Source organism: Ornithorhynchus anatinus, chromosome 17 (genome assembly GCF_004115215.2).
Source record: "Ornithorhynchus anatinus isolate Pmale09 chromosome 17, mOrnAna1.pri.v4, whole genome shotgun sequence".
NCBI lineage: Eukaryota > Metazoa > Chordata > Mammalia > Monotremata > Ornithorhynchidae > Ornithorhynchus > Ornithorhynchus anatinus.
This window is the reverse complement of record NC_041744.1, coordinates 11,877,100-11,897,387: the sequence shown is the minus strand read 5'-3', so window position 1 is coordinate 11,897,387 and position 20,288 is coordinate 11,877,100. Positions and strand designations below refer to the sequence as shown.

General features: G+C 48.2%; 1 protein-coding gene across 3 annotated transcripts in view; it reads right to left on the bottom strand.

The window, feature by feature from the left end:
• Nucleotides 1-19,623, bottom strand: part of YPEL2 (yippee like 2) — a 56,607-nt gene extending 36,984 nt beyond the window's left edge. For 2 of the 3 annotated variants that reach the window (XM_029082030.1, XM_039914432.1), the window contains exon 1: nucleotides 19,565-19,623. The gene's annotated coding sequence lies outside the window, so the exon portion shown is untranslated. Of the gene's footprint in view, nucleotides 1-15,033; nucleotides 15,093-19,564 lie in introns of all 3 variants that reach the window. The other variant, XM_039914433.1, reaches the window with a different exon arrangement.
• Between the last annotated feature and the right edge of the window lie 665 nt (nucleotides 19,624-20,288).

Sequence of the window (20,288 nt, the reverse complement as noted above, 5' to 3'; positions counted from 1 at the left end):
AAACGGCCCTCTCAGCAAGGTCACAGTTTCCAGTTTCCTGCCGGGAATTCTACATCCAAATTCAACAAGATAGAATCCCCTTCACCTTCCCTGCAGTGCCAGTATTTCTCCTAAACTGAGGAGTAGCTTGAAGCTAGATTAGGCTACGGTTCCTCATTAAAAAAACTCCTGAGGTGATCTCACAGCCCCATCTCACCACAGGAGATGGCCCAGAGAGTCGGCTCATCATCATCAATGGTATCTGAGCACTTACTATGTACTAAATACTTGGAAGGGTCCAATACCACAGGGTTGGTAGACACATTTCCTGACCACACTGAGCTTACAGTCTAGAAGAAAAAGAGCCCCAGAATGTCAATACGGATGACAGAGTCTCCTGTCGAGGCAAAGGATGGCCCTCGTCCTGAGCCTTCATGAAAGAGAACCTGCGGGAAGGAATTGATTGCAGTGCAAGTGGTTTGCACACCACTATCTACCACCCACAGTCTCTGCTAGATGGATTCTCATTGAGTCACATCACAGCAATGAGAGAGAAGGTGGGTTGGGTGCAACAGACTTGGACAGGCAGGCACACAAACGTTGTCATGTTCAGGACCCATGTACTGCAGCATAATGTAGAAACTCCCCTGATTCTGTGCTGAAGGAAACAGCTGGTCTGCCAGGTCATCTTGACGCCTGGCTGCTCAGCTTCCTCTTGTTAAGCAATCCCTGCTGTTCAGGGCAGTAAATGATACAAGGGGCTGCATTCCCTTCCTTCTGAAACCCTCACACACACCCAGGCCCAGAAATTGCTGGGTGTTGAGCTCAACATCTAACCTACAGAAGCCGGGTCTCCTCTTACTCTTGTGTGGCGCAGAGAAAGGAGGCCGTTTAAGGCCGAGTAGCTTGGAACATGTCAGAGAGAATGTGTACATGGGACACAGAGGTTGAGGTCTCTGGAGTCCTAAACACAGCACAGACTGGGATTGTCTCTCAGTTCTCATAAACCATGTGCTACCTGTAACCTGCTTGTTCATTCATTCAGTCATTCATTCGATCGTATTTATTGCGCACTTACTATGTGCAGATTACTGTACTACTACTACTAATAATAATGATGGTATTTGTTAAGCGCTTACTATGTGCCAAGCACTGTTCTAAGCACTTGGAAAGTACAATTCAGCAACAAATAGAGACAATCCCTGCCCACGATGGGCTCACAGTCTAGAAGGGGGGGGACAGACATCAAAATAAGTAAACAGGCATCAATCGCATTAATATAAATAAAAAGAATTATAGATATATACACATCATTAATATAATAAATAGAATTCTAGTCTCTTTAATCTCGGGTGCTTTTTTATTGTTGTTTTTTTTAAATGATATCTGTTAAGCGTTTACTATTTGCCAGGCACTGTGCAAAATGCTGGTGCAGATACAAGTGAATCAGGTCGGACACAGTCCATGTCCTGCGTACAGCTCACAGTCTTAACTTCCGTTTTCCAGATGAGGTAACTGAGGCACAGAGAAGTTAAGTGACTTGCCCAAGGTCAGGGAGCAAACAAATAGTGGAGCTGGGATTAGAACCCAAGTCCTTCTGACTCCCAGACCCATGCTCTATCCAGTAGGAACACTGTTTGTCAAGGGTGTTCTCATTTGCTTACCTCCCAGGAGAGAAGGTGGTGTTAAATTAAACTCGTGACTTGCTTTGAAGATAAAGTTATTTAGGGGGTGGGGGAGGAAGACAAACAAAAAAAATCAAATCTTTACCAAATGATCCATCTGGTGTTTAGAGAAAGCTTACGATTGTACCCTTTGGGTTCTTGCCAAACCAAATCACGTGAACAACACACTTTTCCAAACAAAGGCAGGCTCCTCCGCCATGGTCCGCACTCTCCTGGAACCTGTATAAATTAGTCAAAGGGAGTGATGGATCCGTTTCCACCTTAATGCCAACATCCAACTCGCAGAGAAGCAGTGTGACCTCATGGCTAGAGCATGGGCTTGGGAATCAGAAAGACCTGGGATCTAATCCCAGCTCTGCCACTTGTCCGCTCTGTGACTTTGGCCAAGTCATTTCACTTCTAGGTGGCTCAGTTACCTCATCTGGAAAATGGGGGCTAAGGCTGTGAGCCCCATTTGGGACATGGACTGTGTCCAACCTGGTTAGCTGTACTTAACTAAGTATTTAATACAGCAGCTTAACAAATACCATTAGAAAAATAAACCCACAAAAATAGTCTCAACCAGGTTTCTAGGAGCAGAAAATCCTCCCATCTCCTACCTCCATCTCATGTTCCTGTGTAAAGAAAGGCTTGCTAGGACTAGGTTGAGGTTTAAGTCCAACTGAGCAAAGGTAGTGTAGTGAAAGGCAGGATTTGATAGAAAAAGGAAGGCTTGGCGGGGTCAATTCATGGTATTTTTTAAAAAATGGCATTTGTTAAGTGCTTACTACGTGCCAGGCACTGTACTAAACACTGGGATAGATACAAGTTAATCAAGTTGGACACAGTCCATGTCACAATCTTAATCCCCACTTACAGATGAGGTAACTGAGGCACAAAGAAGTGACTTACCTAAGGTCACATAGCAGACAATTGGCAGATTCGAGATTAGAACCCAGGTCCTTCTGCCTCCCAGGCCTTGGCTATATCTACTGGGTCACACTGCTTCTCTACTCTACTTCTCTAATTAAAACTCATCGTTTTTGGCTGGAAAAGGCCAGTGACCCACTCAACGTTTCCCGAGTCCCAACCAAGCCGGAGACCTTAAAGACCCAGCTTCTAATGGGTCTGAGCTTTGGAAGGGAAAGGTCTAAGCTCCAAAGCAAGAAAGAGCAGGGGAGGAGAAAGAGTCAACAGTTTCTCCTTCAGTCAAATGCTCCTGAAACCCAGTCCTGACTCCCACCCAGAACCAAGGTACTCTGAAACTGGCCCATCTTATGCAAACACTCTAGGAGGCAGGGGTGGGGAAAGAAGGAAAAAAAGCAAACCTTTTGGCATCTACTCTAGGTTCATACAGCAGACTACAGAGTCTGTTTTCTCATACACGAGGTGCCTAAATTATGCATACAACAGGAGAAACAGAATTTCCTCCTTCACTTCTTTTCTGTAGGTGAACGACCGACCATAAATCTTCAATCTAATGGGAGAGATATTCTGGGTTTGCTCAGTCTGGGGGTCCTAAAGTAAACTCAGTTTTCCCACCTGAGTGATGGGCCAAGAAAAGACAGGCTTCTCACTGCAGCTTTGGAGGAAAAGCAGCCAAGACTCCAGCACGCAAGCAAGGCTCACAGACAGCATTAACTTCTCTGTGACTCAGTTTCTTCAATTGTAAAATGAGGATACCGGTTCTTCTTCCTACTTAGACTGTGAGCCCCTTGCAGGACAGGGACTGTGTCTGACCTAATTAACTTGTAACCATTCATTCATTCATTCAATAGTATTTATTGAGCGCTTACTATGTGCAGAGCACTGTACTAAGCGCTTGGAATGAACAAGTCAGCAACAGATAGAGACAGTCCCTGCCCTTTGACGGGCTTACAGTCTAATCGGGGGAGACAGGCAGACAAGAACAATGGCAATAAATAGAGTCAAGGGGAAGAACATCTCGTAAAAACAATGGCAACTAAATAGAACCCCAGTACTTAGAACAGTGACACATAGTAAGCGCTGAACACATACCATGAAGGAAGGAAGAGAGCCGTTGTTGTGTCCAGGGAACATATATAACAACTCCGTTCTATTATACTCTCCCAAGCGTTTAGTATGGAAAGGGCTTCCCTGACTAAGCCCTCCTTTCATCTTCTCCCATTCCCTTCTGTGTCACCCAGACCTGCTCCCTTTCTTCGTTCCCCACCGCCCAAGCCCCACAGTACTTACATCCATATCTGTCATTTATTTATGTCTATCTCCCCATCTAGACTGTAAGTTCATTTTGGGCAGGGAATGTGATTGTTATTGCTAAATTATACTCTCCCAAGCACTTAGTTCAGGGTTCTGCACATAGTAAGCACTCAATAAATATGACAGAATGATTACTTAGATAAGCAGCCTTTTCTATAAGTCACCAGGTACCTTCCAGCCCCTAATCAGGTGTTAGGAACCCAAACTGTTCCTGAAACCCATTCCCAGGTACAAAAACACCCAAAACAAAACAAAAAAACCACTGGTCTCTGTCCTCAAGGAAAAAAATGAGGGGCAAGATGATTTCTTGTGCTGAAGAGCAGAATGTTGTACCAACCCTACTGGATGGCTTGGAAGGAAAAAGGGGGAAAAAGTTAGGAGTAGACCTGTTTGGCTAGAAGACAAAAAAGTGAATAGGTGAGGTGTAAAAAGGCCAGCATGGAGTAATGGATAGAGCACAGGCCTGGGAGTCAGAAGTCATGGGTTTTAATTCCGGCTCCACCATTGGTCTGCTGTGTGACCTTGGGCAAGTAACTTGACTCCTCTGTGTCTCAGGTACTCATCTGTACAGTGGGGAGTGAGACTGCGAGCCCCACATGGAATGGGGACTGTGTCCAAACCCATTTGCTTATATCCACCTCAGTGCTTAATATAGTGCTTGGCACAGAGTGCTTAATAAATACAATTATAATTATTATCACTGCAAAGGATCTTTTTCACGGGGCTTGGGGAGGGATAGAGAATTACCTGGATTGGGTTAAAGGATTTTTTTTGAAGCCCCTTTCTGGAATGGAATTCCATCCTCCACCATGACCATGTATCAGAATCTGACTTGCAATGCTGGGAATATCACAAATACGATAGAGAAGTTAGAGGGAGAGGGCACCTCTTTTAAGGATCGTATTGCAAATACAGCCTTTCCAGGAACAGAAAGGTTTCCACAAACTAGAAAACTGAAGCCTGAGGGTCTTTCTATTCCATATCTGGACCGTTTACACTGCCTCTTTTGATGCTTGAAAAAAGAAAAACCAAATACAATTATACGTTCTTAAATACTATTCTGAAAAAACAAGAAACCAACTCAGAGGAAAATATTTATCTCAGGAAATCAAACAGACCCACTCATCCCTGAATAGCATGAAACGGTCTCCATTTCCACAGAGTCCCCAAATCCAACACAAAGGGATTGATAACTCTGCTGCCTAAGTCCAAGGCCGTGTATCCAGCTGTGAAATCTCATTTCCGAAAGGCCCTGGTTTTCAGGAAAAAAATATATATATCAGGAGCTGCATCCAGCCAGCTCGATGCAACCATGGCACAGTCAGAGAGCTACTGCAGACATGTTTTCTGGCCACCGATTAGTCAGCCCAGGGAGGGTGGGTGTGTGCTCAGGGTGGCTGCTGGTTATCTTCCCAGCACCTGCTAGTAAAGTGAATGTGTTTACTCCATGGCTGTTCATTCATTGATTTTTCCGGGGACATCCTCCCACCTGTGGCTTGCAGCTGTCCAACATCTGCAAGAAAAAGAGGTGACTGATTCCCCAGAATCACCCAATGCTGCATCTGACTAATAGAAATTATTTGAATTGTTTAGTGGCTCAAGGTGGTAGTTGGTTTTTAATTTGTTGTTTCGTTTTTAATTGTATTTAAGGTGGTAGTTTGTTTTTGTTGTTTTTAATTGTATTCGTTAAGCACTTACTATGTGTCAGGCACAAGCCCTGGGGTAGATCCAAGCTACCTGGACTGTGTCCAATGTCCCACGTGGGGCTCACAGCCTTAATCCCCATTTTACAGATGAGGTCACACTGGCACAGAGAAGTGAAGTGACTTGCCCACAGTCACACAGCAGACGAACGGTGGAGCTGGGATTAGAACCCAGGTCCTCTGACTCCCAGGCCCACTCTCTTTCCATTAGGCCCCTCTGCTTCCCTGGTGGTTGCTGGAGAGCCGTCAGTTTGAAGCTGTGACTCAAGATTTCTCCTCTGTTGGTTTTGAAGCGGTAGGGAGGCTATGATATCTTACTAAGGAGAGGGATCTGCGACCCCAAAATGGTTTCTGGCTAGGGAGGCTACCTTTCTAATCTCCTTACCTAGTTGGTCTCTGCCCAGCGCATTTACTGGAGCAAAATTTGTAGTGTGTGGAAGACACATATCTTTAGCCCTTTCTAAATGTTAAACACCACACAGCTTCCTGCTGGTAGACCCAGCCGGGGTTAGTGATCTGGAATCACTGAGATTGGCAGATTGTGCCCCTCAGCACAGAGTTGAATAACCAATCTATACTCAGCTTTGCAGTTACATAATCCCTTTTACCGCCTTCGAGATCATCGTCATTCAGCTTCTGCAAGAGGCCTGATCGGCGCAACTGATCTTTGGGCTTGTAGGCAGTCACTGCAGTGGTGGTAATAATAATAAAAATAATAATAGTACTTGTTAGGCGCTTACTATATGCCACAGCACTGTTCTAAGCGCTGTAGCACATACAAGTTAATGAGGTTGGACACAGTCCCTGTCCCACAAGAGGCTCACACTGAATCCCCATTTTACAGATGATGTAACAGAGACCCAGAGAAGTGTAGTGACTTGCCCAAGGTAAAGAGCAGACAGATGGCGGATCACGGATTAGAACCCAGGTCCTTCTAACTCCCAAGTCTGTGCTCTATCCACTAGGCCACACTGGTCTGAGAGGGAGACGCTTTGGTTTCTGGGAGATCGGTTTCTGGGTGGCTACCGGGGTTTCCTAAAAGATGCTCAGGTTCCCCAGATTCCCTTTGTAAAGGTGACTCCTTTATGCATCCTTAATTGACAAGGCAGAAACAGCTTTCATGACTTTCCCTTCCCTCCTGGTCCGGGAAAGGCCAAAGATTTAACCTTGGCTCAGGCTGGGCATAAGAGGAAAGCCTTTTCCTCCTTAACTCCATGTTGCAAGGAGATCTGACTCTTGTCTGCTGTGAGAACTTGGGCAAATCACTTCACTTCTCCATGCCTCAGTTACTTCATTTGCAAAATGGGGATTAAGACTGTGAGCCCCATCTGGGACAAGGATTGGGTTCAAACTGGTGAGTTTGTATCTATCTCTCTGATTAGTACAGTGCCTGGCACAGCGTAAGTGCTTAACAAATACCATAAAAAAAGGAGGGGGGCCAAAGATAGAGACAAATCTCATTACAATTATATTCTTTAATTCCTTTTTGCACAGGGCCAAAGAGAAGCCAAGATCAAGATGATTTTTAATGGGGGTTGGTTCAATGATCAGAGAGGAGAAGATCATTGAGTTTATCCTAGGACAAGCCAAAGTGAACAATAAGCAGTTTCAATGAATGTCAGGGAAGAGAATCTTCAAGAGTGGAATAAAAGGCAGCATTCATTCACCCCCTATAGCTAGAGGGCCACCATAGTTTTTATTTGTTTTTTAAGCACTTACTACGTGCCAGGCACTGTACTAAACGCTGGGGCAGATACAAGATTGTCAGGTTAGACGCAGTCCCTGTCCGGCAAGGGCCTCACAGTCTTAACCCCCATTTTCCAGAGGAGGTAACTGAGGTCCAGAGAAGTGACTTGCCCAAGGTCACACTGCAGACAAGTGTTAGAAGCCAGGTCCTTCTGACTCCCAGACCGGTGTTCTAGTCATTGGCCACACTGCTTCTCTACCATCATAGTTGGCAATTACTGAGGGTATTGCTGTGATACCACTAAGTGAGGCCGGGAAAAAGTCACTCCCTAATGCAGCCCAAGCAAGTGGCAATTTCTCTGGGAAAATGGAAGAAAATGTTGAACCCATTCTCCTTGCCGCTAATGGGGAGAGTAGACTAGAAAGGACAAATAGATGAGCAGGTAATTTTTTTTTAAATAAGGACATCTATTTAATGAGCTTCCAATCAATAATTATGGTATTTGTTAAGTGCTTACTATGTGCCAGGCACTGTACTGAGCGCTGGGGTGGATACAAGCAAATCAGGTTGGACACAGTCCCTGCGCCACAGGGGTTCCCAGTCTCAAGCCCCATTTTCCAGATGAGGTAACAGGCTCAGAGAATTGAAGTGACTTGTCCGAGGTCACCCAGCAGACAGGAGGAGCCAGGATTAGAACCCACGACCTTATGACTCCCAGGCCCGCACTCTACCCAGTATGTCATACGGCAGATGAGAGAAGCAAGCGGCCAGAAGTTTGGAGACGGTACTTGCTACAATCTTGGGAAATCCAGCTACTCCACAGACTCTGCTAAGAAACCATCCACCCTGCATCTACAGGCACAAGTGAATTAAGCAGGTGTCAAAACCCATTTTGCACGTTGGCAGGTCACACTGGGCATATTGCTTCACTTCAAATAAACCAAAAAACAGCAAGGCAAGGAGAGACACAATGGTATGCATAAATGCAATCTAGAGATGAAATTTTAAGACCAAAAAAACAAAAAGGAGAGGAGCAGTCACCATTAAAACTGAGGTCTTTGCCTAATCAGAGAAGCAGCATAGCTCAGTGGAAAGAGCACGGGCTTGGGAATCAGAGGTCATGGGTTCGAATCCCGGATCTGCCACTTGTCAGCTGTGTGACTGTGGGCAAGTCACTTCACTTCTCTATGCTTCAGTTACCTCATCTGTAAAATGGGGATTAAGACTGTGAGCCTCACATGGGACAACCTGATTACCTTGTAGCTACCCCAGGGCTTAGAACAGTGCTGTGCACATAGTAAATGCTTAACAAATACCAACATTATTATTATTATTATTAATCTTTCAGCCATTTCACACACCTAATGGCTTAATCATATTTAATGAGAGTTCACTGTTTGCGGAGCACTGTACTACGGCTTGGGGGGTACAATAGAACAGAGTTGGCCGACACTTTCATTCATTCATTTGATCGTACTTATGAAGTGCAAAGCACTGTACTAAGTACTTGGGAGAGTGCAACACAATAAACACATTCCCTGCCCACAGTGAGCTTCAAGTCTAGAGGGGGGCTTCCTGTCGTTATTTACCCAAACAAACAAGGAGGTTTGACAAAGCATTTTTCTTGGTTTCCCCTCTCTGCCTAAGATGGACAGACGTCACCATGGGTAAAAGTGTCTTGTCTTTTCACACAAGCTCTTGCAGGTGTTGGCAAACCTCTACAGAGCTACTGCGCCAGAAACACACACAGAAAGAACACGCTCCTGCTAACGTGGGTCCGGAACAATACCAGAATTGCAGGTGTCTAGGATGTGGGGCCACTGTCACTGGGGACACCTGTGGACAAAGGGCCCTCTCCCCCTTCCCCCCATCAATAGTTGCCATAATGAAAAACCTGCCTCAGCCACTGCTTTGGGTCAGAATTGCCCCAAAAGTTTGTGTTAACTGCCTAGCTTTACACATATGGTCCAAGGAGGGTGGGAGGAAACTGTTAGCTGGTTGTGGGCAGGGAATGTGTCCGTTTATTGCTGTATTGTATTCTCCCAGGCGCTCAGTAGAGTGCTCTGCACACAGTCAGTGCTCAATAAATATGACTAAATGAATGAAATGTTTTTGACTTGGGAGGTCGGGTTGGGCAAAAAACCAAAAATGGTTATTGCTTCCACAGCCACCAACTGCACTAGAATTAGTCCAATCAGAGTCATTCCTGGGTCTTTCTGGCCCGGCTGAAGCGCCGCACGGACCTCCAGTTAATTGACCCAAGAAGGGCTGGCTAGTTCAGGCAGTGGGAGCTGAGGCCACCAAGAAGCAGCACTGCCTCGTGGCTACAGCCCGGGCTTGGGAGCCCACGGGTCATGGGTTCTAATCCTGGCTCCACCACTTGTCTGCTGTGTGACCTCGGGCAAGTCACTTCACTTCTCTGGGCTTCAGTTACCTCATCTGTAAACTGTGGATTGAGACCGTGAGCCCCACGGGAGAAAGGAACTGTGTCCAACCCGATTTGTTTGTATCCACCTTAATGCTTAGAACAGTGCTTGGCACGTAGTAAGCGCTTAACAAATACCACAGTTATTATTATTATTCAAAGAAAGAGAAGAGGTGGTTGGGGAACCTCTCTTCCACTCTTCCTCCCCCCAGACTGTAAGCTCACTGTGGGCAGGGAACGTGTCTACCAACTCTGTTGCATTGGACTCTCCCAAGCACTTAGTACAGTGCTCTGCACACAGTAAGTACTCAATACCATTGATAATCTGATGCCACTCTCTGCTATTACTGCCCGTTCTACTCAGGGAGAAATGGTGAGCAACAGCTAGTGAGTCACACTGTACTCTCCCAAGTGCTTAGTGCAGAGCGTTTAGTACAGCGCTCTGCACAGAGCAGATGCTCAATCAATACCACTGACTGATTCATATTCCTTTCCATCTCCCTTTCTCTCCTCCTCTGGGTCTCTGACTCGCTCTTTCCTGAGTCTCTCTGGCCTCACTCCCAGGCCATCTTGATGACCAGAAATCTGGTTACCTTACTGGTGAGTAGGACAGAGAAGTAGAAATCTGAACCACAATGAGCTGGAAGAAAAATAAATTCTTCCAACTGTAATTACCAGTCTCCTCCTCCTAAGGTCCTTTTGCTCAAGCCAGAAATCCAAAATGTATATATCTGTTACCCCTCAATTCTGCAAATTCCTCTCCAATCCCCCCTGACACGTCAACACCATTAGCCAATTACAGTAAATGCTGCAGAAGGGACAAGATGTTGGCGGCTTCATCATATAGGCCTTTCCCGTTCTGAGGTCTTTTAAAAGATATATTACACTGGAGTTCGAGAAGCAGCATGGCCTAATGGAAAGAGCCCGGGCTTGGGAGGCAGAGGACCTGGGTTCTAATCCCAGCTTTGCCCCTTGTCTGCTGTGTGGCCTCAGACAAGTCACTTCACTTCTCTGTGCCTCAGTTCCCTCATCTGTAAAATGGGAATTAAGGCTGCGAGCCTTCTGTGGGACAGGGACTGTGTCAGACCTGATAGACTTGGATTCACCCCAGTGCTCAGTACAGTGCCTGGGATGTGGTAAGCACTTAACAGATACTACAACTATTGTTATTGTGATCATTATTGGAATTGATTCTGCTACTGGGTCCAACGGGAAAGCTCACCGCACGGAAATTTTACTTATAAATGACTTTGATGCAGAGATAGTTTACTGGCTAAAGATGGGTAAATACCAAAAGCCCCAGCCAGCCTGAACTCCTGAAAAAGGAAGTAGCAATTGGGTGATGCTATTGAAACGGTAATTACTTTCTGATACGGATCACAAAGGGCTACAGTTCCAGCTGAATAAAATCATCTGCTCCAAAGCAAGTAGTTCTGTTCTCTACTGGCATTAAGAAATTCCTGACTTCCCTGAAGCCTACAGAATTCAATTCTGGACTAAAAACTACACACTTGGTGCTGATCATTTGCCACCCTAGTCTCCCATCTGGTGGGAAGGAAGAAAGAGGGAGATAAATGGACAAGTCCAATAACCAGACAAACCAACCCTCTCTGGCCCAACCACAGCCTGGTTTCAGCCTAGGCGGCATTCTCTCAAGACCATGGCCAAGATCTAAGTTCCCTCCCTGCCCATGGACCTCTCTCTAGCCCCTAGAGGGTCATGGGACACCACTGACCTGACTGAAATTTGGGGGAGCCATTCCAAAGTTGTGACCATTTCTCTCTGTCTGTTCAAGCAAGGACACTGTCCCTGAGCAAATCAAAGTCAACGTCTGGGAGTCACGGGCCTGGGAGTCAGAAGGACCTGGGTTCTAATCCCGGCTCCGCCACTTGTCTGCTGTGTGATCACTTCACTTCTCTGGGCCTCAGTTACCTCATCTTTAAAATGTGGGCTGAGACCATGAGCCCCATATGGAACAGGGACTATGTCCGATCTGATTTCCTTGTATCCACCCCAGAGCTTGGTACAGGGCCTGGCACCTAGTAAGCACTTAACAAATACCACCAGTACTACATTATTTAGGCCAGAGGATCCTGGAGGTGAAGTCGGAGAAGGAGGCAGATCCTGCCTCTGCCATATTAGCAGTAGGAAGAGAAGTATTTATTGAACACCCACTGGTGCACTGCACTGAATACCTGATAAAGTAAAACAGGAGCACTGGGCATGTTCCCTGCCTACAAGAAGCTTATATTCCGATGGGGAAAAATAGGCTGAATATATTGACAAATGTACTACTAATAATTAATAAGCTGAGTGAACCATCTTACACATATAGATAAGTGCAGAGGGAAGGTTTAACTTACATGAAAGTAGTAGAGATGACAAATGGACTAATGGATTGTTGGAGTTAACTGGGGATGGCTTGTTGGAGGAGGTGGGATTTTAGGAGGACTTGGAAGGTGGGGAGACCTATGGTCTGACGGATTAGGGTTGGGGGTAGGGGAGGAAATTCCAGGTGGGCAGAACGAGGTGAGGAGGGGACAGAGGCAGGAGAGTCAAGAGTGAGGTACAGTTAGAAGGGATACAGAGAATGAGATATAGAGTAGCAGGTGAAGAGAGCTGAAATGTAAGGTAGGTCTAGTTGAAGGAGGAGTTTTTAATTGAGGAAACGGGAAACAGAAAGCCATCGGAGGGATCCGAGGAGAGAGGAGATGAGGGAAGAGCAGCGCTTCAAGTTGCAACTGGTGTATATTGGCGAACGGAGAGGCAGGAGGCAGGGAATCTAGTGAGAAGGCCGATCAAAATCACCCAGACAAGATAGGACAAGAGTTCGGACTAATGTGGGTCATCTTGGGAAGAGAGGAATGGAAGGATGTGGGAAATGTGTGGTATAAACCAGGAGGCTTGAATATGAGAGTTCAGATAGTGAATCCACGATTACGCCATGGCATGGACTGCTGGTGGTGTCATAGAGATGGAAAAGTTGGGAGAAGAAGGTTTACAATAGCAGATGAGTAGCTCAGTTTGGGAAGTGTTAAATTTGATGTGGCAGGGGAATACTCAGGTGGGGATGTCCTAGAAGCAAGAGGAAATGTGAGATTGTAGGTAAGGTGAGAGGTAGATTTGGAAGGCACCCACACAGCACGGTAGCTGAAGCCTCGTGAGCGGATGTTGTGTTAAAAGAATACAAAACAGAGCACTTAGTACAGTGTTCTGCAGACAGTAAGCCCTCAAAAAATACCACTGATTGATAATAATAATTACGGTTTTTGTTAAGCGTTTACTATGTGCCAGGCACTGTACTAAGCACTGGGGGGATAAGAGCAAATTGGGTTGGACACAGTCCCTGTCCCACCTGGGGCTCATGGTCTCGCTCCCCATTTTTACAGATGAGCACAGAGAAGGGAGGTGATTTGCCCAAGGTCACAAGGCAGGCAGGAGACAGAGCCGGGATTAGAACCCATGACCTTCTGACTCCCAGGCCCATGCTCTATTCACTAGGCCACTCTGCTTCTCTGATAGAGATCCAACAGAGCCTTGGGGTCCACACACAGCTAGGAGTTACGAGGCAGAAGAGGAGCTGGTGAATGGGAGTGAGAGGGAGTGGAGGGGGAGGACGAGAGCCAGGTCAGTACGGTGTCAGCAAAACCAAAGCCTGATAGTGTTTCAAGGAGGAAGGAACTATGTCAAAGGCAGCCGAGAGGTCAAAGAGGATTTGAACATAACAGAGCCCATTGGAATTGGCCATGGGGAGGTTGTTGGTGACCTTAGAGAATGCAGAACTGGGGAATTTTAAACCGTTTCTTCCTAAGAAAATATGCTCGCCTACGGTCCTGCTTTCTAGTAGAGCACAAAACCTTCTCCAGCATCACTAGCCTCAACTACTTTCCTTTGAGTTTGGATCTTCGCCAACATCTTAAGAGCATAAACACCCTTGACAAGTGCGAGACTCTTGGTCCAATTTCATATTGGGAAAGCTACAGTAAATGATCTTGTTTTTAAGAAAGTGCATTTTGGATGGGTGTGTAAAACAAAAGGCCGTGCATTTACATATGTGTTGTCCTGAAATGAGCTACAGCCTGAAGCCAGCAGGGCACACTCTGGTGGATCTGGACACAGAGTCGGGAATGAAAGCTTCCAAGTGGTTTGGGTTTTTTTTTCCGGGGACTTTCCAGACAGAATTGCTGTCTTCCTCTCTTCCTTCCCTGCTTCCTTAACTCTCAATCCTTTACCTATCCATCCCACAGCCTCCCATCCCCACAGCACATATATATATATATATATCTGTAATGTATTTATTTGTGTACATTAATGTCTCTCTCCCCCTCTAGACCGTGAGCTCGTTATGGGCAGGGAATGTACCTGATTATTGTCATTGTACTCTCCCAAGCACAGTGTTCCGCACACAGTAACGTTCAATAAATACGACTGAATGAGTGAATGAATGCCACAGAGAAGAATACAGAGGACGGCTCCAAGCTGAGTGTGGATTACACCGAATAGTATACCTAAGAGGCCGCTGGGGAATCCTCTCCTTATCCCTTCCCCAGGTTACAAAGTCTAGAACACATATTAAAACATACCAAGCCGACATTCTTCCAGAAATTGTTAATTGCCCTTGGCATATCGTTATCTAAACAACCGGCTTCCTGCCACAGATGGCGACATTACAGAAGACGATACGGGGTCGACAAGCAGGCCAACCAGGTGTACGGGCCAGGGTGTTTAGGGCTCTAGGAGGCTTCACTGTAAACACTGGCACATGCTCAGACCAAGGGGTCACAGCAGAGTAGTGAAGCGTAACCACAGGCCACAGCCCTTGGTTTTATGGATTCATTTTTCTTTTTTTGGTGGGGGTGGGGAGGCACTCTTGTGTCTGACTCAGTAAATGAAAGGCCACCCAGGTGGCTTTTTGAGAAACAGCGTGGCCTAGTAGAAGGAGCACAGGCCTGGGAGTCATAAGGATCTGGGTCCTAATTCCAGGCTACTCTATTAATGCTGTGTGACCTTGGGCAAGTCGCTTCACTTCTCTGCACCTCAGTACCCTCATCTGTAAAATGGGGATGAAGACTGAGAGCCCCACGGGGGACAGGAACTGTGTCCTACCCAGCACTTACTTAGTAAGAGCTTAACAAATACCACAATCACTATTAGGAGTGATCTTTATACTCCGTGCTCATGAAGTTCAAGCTTTTTCACCTCCTCAGTCCTAACCCCCAACAAAGGAAGCCAGAGAGACATCCATCCTCACAACTACTTTTACAACCAGAAAATTAAAAAAAGACCTTTCCGAGACAGCTGACTACAGGGCCAAATGAAAGAAAGAGAACATACCTTCTCTCCCCTTCCCACCTCCGGGTCCACCAGATTTCACTTCTAGGTTCAGGGAAGACCTAGAGTTTTGCAAAGAAAGGTCATGTCCGCAAAGCCCAAGATTGCCTTTCCCTTCTGCACCCAAGAGGCGGCTCCTTTGACATTAGGTTAGAGGTAAGCAGACCACTTCATTTTTAGCAGAAACTTCCACTTCCCTCTTGGTGATGGTGATGGCCCGGGGGGGGGGGGGGGGGGGGGGGGGGGAAGGGGAGGGATGATGTGGCTTTAAAAAAAACAAAAAAACACAACAAACCCAGAACATGGGGAAACTTTAATTCCAGAATGCTCTAGGATCTACATGGAGCATGGACAAAGACAAATTCCAGGCCAATCGTGGAAATCCGAGAGTTCAAGATGAAGAGCACAAGAGCATTTTCAGCCATAGGGCGAGTGGGCTGACCAAGTTATCTGGAACATTTGTGTTTTTAATTGCTTAACTCAGTTACCAAAAATCCAGGATCCTAACAAAGTTAGGATGTCAGTGGGCAATGGAAGAGGAAAGTGTTAATAGCGATTCTCCACATGAGGCCTGTTGTGCACAGAAGGAATTTCAGCTCCCAGAACTGTCACAGGAAGTCTGGCTGCCCCAAAACCAGACATGAAGAGCAAAATGAAGGTAAGTTTTCTCCCTGGAAGGCCAAGGGTAGCAACCCATTATCACCAGGAAAAAAAACACCCATATAAACAAAAACCTTCTACACAACCAAAGATAACGGAATGTTGGCACTGAAACCCGCCCAACAACAATACACAAATAGCCCAAGTAAAAAAGGGTATTAAGAAATCCAAGATGTCCACTGGGGGACACATAAGGGTTGGTGGCAATGGGGATTGAATCTCCGTACCAACAGAAAGGGCTATGAAACTAGCAGGGCCAAGAGTGAGACCGGGCTTGGCCCAAAAGACACTTCTGACTTTTCCAGGCGTTTCATCAGGGTCACCTACAAGTCAGGTCTTAACCTTAAACACCACCTTCACATGTGAAGACAAGCAGAACAGACAATGAGGGCCTGAAACAGGGTCTACTGACCATCACCGAGGCAAGAGTGACCATGGTCCAGCTTTACTGGGTAGGATAAATGAGCAGAACAGACGATGAATAGGAGGGGAGCCGGTCCGCTCCCAGAGGGTGAAATGGGGCCTGTGGAAGCAGAAAGGGCAGGACACTTTAAGGCAATAAAATGGAGCATCACCTTAAAATTCTGTGGTATGTGAGCTCCTTGAGGGACAGGGTCCATGTCTACTTCCCACCTGAACACTCTTTCCTGGCACTTAGTACAGTTCTCTACACACAGTAGATGCTCATTAAGTTCTAGTACAACTATTTAGTGGTGAGAAAATGTAGAGCAAACCACAAACCATATTTATCGAGAGTTTATTGTATGCAGAGTGTACTATGTGTACTATTACAGAGTACACTATTGTGTACTACGGTGTAGTGGATAGAGCACAGGCCTGGAAGTCAGAAGGTCATGGGTTTTAATCCTGACTCGGCCACTTGTCTGCTGTATGACCCTGAGCAACTCACTTCACTTCCCTGGGTCTCGGTTACCTCATCTGTAAAATGGGGATTGAGACTCTGAGCCTCACGTGAGGGGCTGTGTCCAACTCGACTGCTTGCATCCACCCCAGCGCTTAGTCTGGCATATAGTAAGCGCTTAACAAATACCATTATTATTATTATTCAGCACTTGGGAAAGTACAGTATCCAGCACTTAGAACAGTGCTTGGCACAGAGTAGGTGCTTAACAAATATCATCATTATTACAATGGAGTTGGTGGACATATTTTATTACTAAAAAGCATCAAGTGCAAGTCCTGCTCCCCTCAAATGGCAGGGAGAGAGAAAAGGGGAACCGCTTAGTTAGCCTCGTGGATATACTGTGCAAGACAATCTCTTGGTAGCATTCACCCTCATCCACTCTCTCCCTAGCAGAGTTCGAACCAAAGAGTACCAGTTCTCTAACGGATTGCTGAAATAACAGCAGCAGCAGATCAGCTTTGGGTTTGGCAGTCGGGAGCCGTCTGGCTTTCCTTAACTACAGGTTAAGGAAAGATGAGGCCACCAAGAGACCCATTGTAAACAGCTTAGAGCTGTAGCAAATAGTATGGCAGCCACATGAGGAACAGGGGAAGCATCATGGTCTGGTGGAAAAAGCAAGGGCCTAGAAATCAGATGTCCTGGGTTCTAATCTTGACCTGCTCAGTTAGCCTGGGCAAGTCACTTCGCTTCTCTGCGCCTCCGTTTCCTTCTCTGTAAAATGGGACTTCGACATATGTTCTCTCTCCTCCTCAGACTGTGAGCTCCACCTAGGACAGGATCTGTGTCCACCCTGATGGTCTTGGTTCCACCCCAACTGTTTAGCACCTAGAAACCCTTAATCACCACAAACATTAACTACCGTGACAAACACTGAGTGGTCGACTGGTATACAACCTCAGTCAGTAGGATTAATAAGGACTGTTGTGTATTCATTCAATCCTATTTATTGAGCGCTTACTGTGTGCAGAGCGCTGTATTAAGCGCTTGGAAAGTACAATTCAGCAACAAATAGAGACGATCCCTATCCAACAACACAGGCCGTAAAGGTACCCTTAAAAAACCCCTCTGCCCAGACAACCTGGAGCTAGGAGTGGTAACCAGTCTCCCCTTTTAGCCTGTAAACTCCTCGGGGGGAGGCATTGTGCCTACCCCCATCCTAGAGAAGCAGCATGGCTCAGTGGAAAGAGCACGGACTTGGGAATCAGAGGTCATGGGTTCGAATCCTGTTGGCTGTGTGACTGTGGGCAAGTCACTTAACTTCTCTGTGCCTCAGTTACCTCACCTGTAAAATGGGGATTATGACTGTGAGCTTCACGTGGGACAACCTGATTGCCCTGTATCTACCTCAGTGCTTAGAACAGTGCTCTGCACCTAGTAAGCGCTTAACAAATACCAACATTATTATTTTTACTGTACTTTCCTGGGCGCTCAGCACACAGTAAGTGCTCAATAAACACCACCGATTGATGGAGGAAAATTTAAAGTTCTCTCAGCTCTGGGATTCCCCATCCAGCGCTCTTCTTCCCCCACAACCAAACGCTCCAGGAGAAGAGAGAAAAGCGTGGCTTCCCTTCTTCCCTCTGTTTTTGGGGGAGGGTTTTTTTTGTGTGTGTCTAATATCGTCACAGCTGCGAGGTGGGCGAATAAACAAGCAAGCTCAAGCAGCAAGGAGGTGAAGAAAGTATAAAAAGCCAGCGGCGGAGCCCCTCTCCCGCCCCTTGGCCCCCTCCCCATGTCCGTCCCCCTGGTGCAGCTGTCCCCAGGGATCTGTCCCCCCCTGTCCGGGGGGCGGTGGTCGCCCAGGTGCCCGCTGCCGGGCACGGCGATGGAGAAACATAGAGAAGCAGCGTGGCTTTGTGGCAAGAGCCCGGGCTTGGGGGCCAGAGGTCGTGGGTTCTAATCCCGGCTCCGCCACTTGTCTGCCGTGTGACCTTGGACGAGTCACTTCACTTCTCTGGGCTTCAGTGTCCTCCTCTGTAAAAATGGGGACTAAAAAACGCGAGTCCCACGTGGGACGATCTGATGGCCCTGCATCGGCCCCAGCGTTTAGAACGGTGCGCAGCACATAGTAAGCGCTTTCTGTCCATTCCAAGCGCTCAGTCCAGTGTTCCGCACATAGTGAGCGCTCAATAAATACTATTGAATGAATGAATGCAATACCATAATGATGATGATGATGGAGGAGAGGATGGAGGAAGGGAGACGACCCCAGCCCCGGGGGGAGAGGGGACGGAAGCGTCGAGGCCCTGGGGGACCCCCAGGCCCGGGCTCAGTCCCGCCCGAGCTGGGCTGGGGAGATGACTCCGAACTGTCCATTGCAAGCGCTTAGTCCAGTGCTCTGCGCATAGTAAGCGCTCAGTAAATACTACTGAATGAATGCAGTGCCATAATTATTATTAAAATGATGATGATGGAGGAAGAAGGGAGACGACCCCAGCCCCGGGGACAGAAGCGTCGAGGCCCTGGGGACCCCCAGGCCCGGGCTCGGTCCTGCCCGAGCTGGGCTGGGACTGTCCATTCCAAGCGCTTAGTCCAGTGCTCTGCACATAATAAGCGCTCAATAAACACTACTGGCTGAATGAATGGCTGGGAGGGGGCCCTAGGAAGGCCCGGGCTCCCTCCCGACAGCAGCAGGCCGGACAGGGGAGGGACTCCGAGGGTGTGCAGGGACCTCGGGCCAGGTCGGGGAGCAGCGGCTGCACGGCTGCATGGGATGCACGGCTGCATGGAGGGAGGGATGGAGGGAGGGAGGGAGGGATGGAGGGAGGGATGGAGGGACGATCTCCGCCGTCCCTCGGTCGCCCGTGTTTGTAAACAAACCGATCACGTGGCGCTGCGGCCCCTCCCCGGGACCGGGACCAGCACCGAAGGACCGGTCGGGTCCGGGTCCGGTCCTGCCGCCTCCTTCGCCCCCGGGGGTGGTGGGGGGGCTCCACCCCCCTCGCTCACCTGGTCCTGCTGTCCGGAGGGTCCGGGGGCGGTGGGTCCCGGGGAGGCAGGGTCGGGGGTGGCGGGGGAGCGCGGGCCCGGGGCCGGACGAGGCGGAGGGTAGGGTAGGGTAGGGTGGGATGGGGTGGGATGGGGTGGGCGCCGCCGCCGAGGCCGAGGCCGCCGCCGCCGCCGCCGCCGCGCTGCGCAGCGCTCCCGGGCCGGGGCCGGGACCGGGGGCCGGGGGCCGGGCCGGGGGCGGGGACGGAGGCGGGGCCCGGACGGGACGGACAACGCCCCCCGCCTATCCCCGCAGCCCCGGCCCTAGCAACACGCGCCCCATTGGCCCCGGCAACACACCACCCATCGGGGCCCGGCCAATGGCAGGCCGGAACGGAGCCCCGCCCCCTCCCCCCTCCCCCCGGCCGGCCCCGGGGCTCATTGTCCGGAGGGAGCAGCCCAAGGTAGGGGGCCTCCCCGGCGGGAGCGGGGAAACTGAGGCTCGGTGCCCCTCCGGCCCCCCAGCTCCGCTGCCTTCCAGCTGCTTCCCAGGATTCCTGTTATTCTCATAATCATTCGTTCAAAGAGCGCTATGTAATCATCATCATCATGTTGGTAGTTGTTCACTATGTGCGGAGCACTGTTCCAAGCGCTGGGGGAGAGAGAGGGTCATCAGGTTGTCCCACGCGAGGCTCACAGTTAATCCCCGTTTTTCGGATGAGGAAACTGAGGCCCAGAGAAGTGA